Source organism: Lepisma saccharinum, chromosome 11, assembly GCF_977018435.1.
Source record: "Lepisma saccharinum chromosome 11, izLepSacc3.1, whole genome shotgun sequence".
In the NCBI taxonomy this organism is placed as follows: domain Eukaryota; kingdom Metazoa; phylum Arthropoda; class Insecta; order Zygentoma; family Lepismatidae; genus Lepisma; species Lepisma saccharinum.
In genome coordinates, this window is record NC_139239.1 from 33,615,802 (window position 1) to 33,621,909 (window position 6,108).

The 6,108-nt window shown below is 36.8% G+C and overlaps 1 pseudogene; it reads left to right on the forward strand.

The window, feature by feature from the left end:
• Positions 1-776: 776 nt before the first annotated feature.
• LOC145995196 (ubiquitin-like modifier-activating enzyme 1 pseudogene) lies at positions 777-4,204 on the forward strand (annotated as a pseudogene).
• The last annotated feature ends 1,904 nt before the right edge of the window (positions 4,205-6,108 follow it).

Sequence of the window (6,108 nt, forward strand, 5' to 3'; positions counted from 1 at the left end):
TTGTTGAGAAATATCCAGACGATGTTGCATATAAGCTACTTGAAGAATGTGTGTGTGCACTTTCAAAAATTTCAAAAGAATTTACAATTGACTGAAGCAAAGTATGAAATGAATTCAACTGATGACTATCTAAAACTTATTCGCGAAAAAAACATTTAACATAATTATTAGAAGGGCGTTGTAGAAACATGATAACTTCTATTGAATGAGTGTTTTTTGAGGGGGTAGCATTATTACAGGTAAATATGCCTCGTTGCTCCCTCTGGAAAAAATTACCTTGCTTGCCCCTCCCTGTTTAAAATCCTGCGGAGGTCCATGAAAACGGTGATGGTCAACTTGCCTAGTAATGTTTATTCATACATATGGCATTTATTTTCTGACTACAGCATGTCTTATGCCAGATTAAATTGCCCTTGCTGCAAAAACTTCGTTAGAAAGAGATTCTCTAGAATTGTTGTTTTGTGTAAGTTTGTGAAAACCTCCAAGTTTGCCACACGCCAACTCCAAAATACAAGAGAGTCTCCTACGAATATAACTGCATATATATTCCATATCTATTCTCTATTCTTCATTTTTAATACTTCATGAACCGAAAGTATTTTCGTGGGTATGGTAACAATCAATCATGCATGAATTTAATTTAATTTCAAAACCTTTACATTAATTTTTTCAAGGTATAGTCGGGATTATTAAAAATATAGCTAAAGATTATGAACCTATTCCGTAAAGAAGGAGGAAAAGCGTCAATAATATAAAAATAGATGAGATGCCAGGATTGTGTTTGTAAAACAATTGAGGTCGAATAAAGTGTATCATGAAATCAGATGAAATAAGTTCTTGGACATGTAAAAATTTAGGAGATACAACATTTGTGGTATAAACAGGTGCGTTTAAGAATATGATTGTAATCTTGTGATAGTAACATTGTATCGCAATGGCTGATAGCCACGAGTATCTTGCTAAGAAGCGGGAAATATCAGGAAATACCAATAACAACATAAATGGAGAAATCGATGAAGAATTTTATTCAAGACAATTATATGTTTTGGGTTATGATGGAATGCAGCGAATGGTCAATTCAAATGTTCTCATATCTGGAATGGGTGGTCTTGGAGTGGAGATAGCTAAAAATATAATTCTGTCAGGAGTAAAGATGGTAACAATTCATGATGAGCAAGTCTGCCAATGTTCTGATTTGTCTTCTCAGTTTTATTTATCGGAAAGTGACGTGGGGAAGAACAGAGCTGATTCTTGCAGCATTCGTCTGAGAGAATTGAATAACTATGTTGAAATATATGTTAACACAGCTCAGCTAACTGCAGAATTTATCAAGCAGTTCCACATTGTAGTATTGACAAATAGTTCACTACAAGAACAGCTTTGGGTATCAGACATTACAAGAGGAAACGATATTGTCCTAATAGTTGCTGATACCAAGGGCTTGTTTGGACAAGTATTTTGTGATTTTGGAGAAAGCTTTACAGTTGATGATTGCACTGGTGAGAATTCTGTCTCTTGTAGAGTTGCTAATATATCTAAGGAAGAACAAGGAGTTGTTACTTGTTTCTGTGATATAAGGCATGGCTTTGGAGATGGGGACTACGTAACATTTACTGAAGTTGAAGGGATGGTGGAATTAAATGATTGTGAACCAAAAGAAATAAAAGTTCTAGACCCATATAAATTCAGTATTGGAGACACCACCAACTATTCAGATTACACAAGAGGAGGAATTGTTACTCAGGTAAAAGTACCAAGAAAGTTGCATTACAAGGCACTCAGAGAGTCTATAAGCAAACCTGAATTTGTAATTACAGATTCTGCAAAACCCGATCATCCATTTCAGCTGCACTTGGCGTTTCAGGCCTTACATGAATATATTTTTAGAAGAGGTGGATTACCAGAGCCATGGAATCAAGACCAAGCAGCGGATTTTGTCACTTTAGCTAAGGAACTAAATGTAAACGATCGTTTTAAAGTCGAGGAGATAAATGAAAACCTTCTGGAAGTGTTTGCAAAAACATCTTCTGGAAACTTATGCCCGATAAATGCTGTGATTGGTGGCATCGCTGCACAAGAAGTTATTAAGGCTGCAGCTGGAAAATTTCATCCAGTACACCAGTGGCTCTATTTTGATGCAATCGAGTGTTTGCCTGAAGACAGGCCAGCTTTAGGAGAAGAAAAATGTAAGGCTGTAAATAGTCGCTATGATTCTCAGATAGCAGTGTTCGGGTCAGATTTTCAAATGAAAATGGGAGATCTGAAATATTTTGTAGTTGGTGCAGGTGCAATTGGATGTGAACTTTTAAAAAATTTCAGCATGATGGGAGTTGGAGCAGGCACAGGGCATATATGCGTGGCAGATATGGATACGATAGAAAGATCTAATTTGAACCGACAATTTTTATTCAGGCCGTGGCATATTCAGAAATTCAAGTCTCACGTAGCAGCACAAGCCGCGAAAGAAATGAACCCAGACATGAAAATGTATGCGTTTATAGACAGAGTCTGTAATGGCATGGAAGATCTTTATGACGACGACTTTTTCGATGATTTAGATGGCGTAGCAAATGCTGTGGATAATGTAAAGTCAAGGATGTATATAGATCAGAGATGTGTGTATTACAAGAAACCACTACTGGAATCTGGAACAATGGGAACCAAAGGGAATATCCAGGTTATTGTTCCATTTTTAAGTGAATCTTATGCAAGTTCTGTTGATCCAAGAGAAGAATTTAAACCATGCTGTAACCTGAAGAACATTCCAAATTCAATAGAAGACATATTATCGTGGGCACGTGGTATTTTTGTCAGCATTTTCCAGAAAACATTTGAAAACGCAGAAATGTTTATAAAAGATCCTCTTTTTCTTGAAAAAATTCGACATGTACGAAATGGTTCAAATAAGAAATTAAAAGCTTTGTTGAATGTGAAGAGAGTTTTGGAGAGCGAAAGGCCTACGAATTTTACGGACTGCGTAACATGGGCTCGAAACCATTTTGAGTATCAATTTAGAAACCAAATAATGCAAATACTGTCCCATTTCCCACCTGACCATATTATTTCAACTGGCAAACTGTTTTGGTCTGATCCCAAACGATGTCCTCATCCCTTGACTTTCTCTATTGACAATCAGTTGCATTTGGATTACATAGTCGCTGCATCAAATTTACTTGCGAAGGTTTACGGAATAGAACAATTCACTGATCGAAGTCAGATAGCTGCAGTGGTGAATAATGTCACAGTTCCACCGTTTGTCCCAGATACTGTTGTCTATGGTGAAGATGATGTTGGTTTGCCGAACATTAGTAATGACGATTACGATAACAGTTCTTTGGAGACACTAATAAATGAGTTACATCAACTCAAAAGGAATCTCGGAGGACTTAAAATCGTTCCTATCCAGTTTGAAATGGACGATGAAACAAACTTTCATATGGATTTCATCATGGCTGCAACCAACCTTCGTGCTGAAAATTATGGCATACCTCCTGCAGATAAATTCAAGAGTAAACAATTTGCTGGAAAAATAATTCCAGCTATTGCAACGACTTCAACTGTAGTAGCTGGCTTGACGTGCCTGGAATTATACAAACTTGCTCAAAGTTTCCAAACGCTAGTCCCTTTTAAAAATGGTTTTATTAACTTGGCATTTCCCTTCTTCGGATTTTCCGAGCCGCTTGCTGCTAAAAAAAGGAAGTATTATGATGTGGAGTGGACTATATGGGATCATTTTGAAGTGCAAGGGGAAGTAACGCTTCGTCAGTTCTTGGAATATTTTAGGAGCAAACACAAACTAGAGATCATCATGCTAAGTTATGGCTGCATGTTCCTGTTCGCTACTTTTATGCCTGTGGTGCAACAACAAGAGAAAATGGATCTTACGTTATCTCAAATAATTCAAACAATATCTCGAGACCATGTAAATCCCAATGGACATTCTTTAAATTTGGACATATTCTGCACGGATCAAGAAGGGAAAGATGTAGATGTTCCTTATGTACGATATGTACTTCAACATAAAGAAACGATTTAAGTATTGCTACAGCTTTCCATAGTAGCCAATTGTCTACCTTTACAAAATTTCGTGTACAAATATACTTTCTTAGACACATGTATGAGATAAAATCAGCTTGTGGAAGGAAGACTTAATTAATATATTAATATATGCATGAGGATTACATTTGAAAATTCAGAAATGCAATTATATCTATATTCTTATTCAAAGTTTTGTTTTATTGTGTTGTTAGATGACTTACATAAACGTTAGAATTGTTTGATTGTTGTTAAATCGGCTATAAACCTGAATTGAACTGAACTGATTCGATGCTGAACACTGTCTTATGCAGAGGGGGTTGATTGGACTACAGGCCCTCCCGAAATTTTGAGAAATAGAAAGTTTCAAATGAAAGCGATTACAATTTTTTGTCTTTGAACAATCTATAAGAGGAATGTTAAACATAGTAATTATGAAATATTTTTGTAGTATTCACCCAAAATCCCAGAACGCAGCTATGTAATAATATCCACATTTACAATTCCAGCCCCCTCCGAAGAGAAAATCTGCGTACGCCAGTGACGATGAGTAAATTTCAGCAATTGTTGGTCTACCACTTAACACAATTATTGGATGTGACTTTTTTTTAGAGGGTTTACATTACATTACGAAATGAGGCTATTATTGCTGACGATTAAAACAGTTCTAATGAACAAATGACAAAATATGTTAGTCCGGCAGAATGTAGTGTATACTATGCAATACAGTCTTAGTTTTTCTGTTTGCATTTTATCATAGAGAGGTGTAAGAAATTTCATATTCTGGCTTTGATTTTATTTTTGACGTCACCTTTACCCTCTTCTGAACATACAATTCACACCATGTAAATGACGATATCTGAAGCATTTACAAATTTTAGTGCTTTAAACCGCATTTAACAAATGCGCTCTCTTTGACCTTTTCCTTGAGATGTCAACGATTGTAGGTAATTGTAGGTTGTAGATTAATAGAATATGGGCATGGTTAGAAGTTTTTTTTGGTAATGGGTGATGTGTTTCCCAAACATATAGAAATTCATATTATGAAGAAACTAATTAAGTTAAGGCGCTTTTTAAGGGCATATTTGGCCATTTTTGCGTGATATAGCATATTTTGATGAATTTTCGGTCATAAAAAAGGTAAAGTGTTCCCCTGTGCATAGCACCACGCCATGAAGGCGTATAGGGGGTGTGGGGGTAACGCCCCACACTTTCTTGATCCGGTCGTGAGTGGGGGTGATGTGATCAGCATCACGCCCCTGACCGCCTTTACCCCCCAGGGTTTCCCCCAGGTACCCATGTTATTCGACGCTGGGTAGGCGCCGGGGCCGCTTCCACCGTTAGAAAAGTTCCCGGATTTGAACCGGCCGGGGATCGAACCCGGGACCTTGAGCATGGTAGTCAGACGCGTTACCGACTGAGCCACCGCGGCCACCTTCAGCATATTTTTGCATTTTCAAGAAATATGCAGTCATTTTCGAAGTGGATTCGTTCTTACTCCCATGTTTACTCGAGAGTTGTTTTTTTTTTACTGTAGTAAAATCTTTTTCATTTTTATTTGAAAATTTAGAGAAGGTATTCATTGTGGATTGCAACTCAGGGCCCATAAAGTGAACTAAAAAAAGTATGTGAAAATATCTCAGTATTTAGATATTGATTTTTGAAACAATCCAGTTATAGGGCATATTTTTCAAATTATAGTAAAATTTTAGGTCATAAGAGCATATTTTATTTGGCATATTTTGGTGATTTTTAGGTCATGAAAATCCTAGCCCTAGTTATAACAAATGGTTACGTAAAATTTACTTCGGGACATTCTGAACAAAATTAAGTTTCAAGACCCAAAATTTTCTATGAATACGGTAGAAATACTAATAACAGCACACTGTTATTAATAATTGTTTGTTTGGTTTATTTTACTTCACATTTCTTCCACTTTCGGCTAATCGCCAAGATGAGAATGAGTGATGATGTGATGAAGGGACACTCGTAAAGAACACCCATGCCCAGACCGAGATTCGATCCCGGGACCCTGGCCTGATAGCGCGCTTTGATAACCACTCCATACAAAAT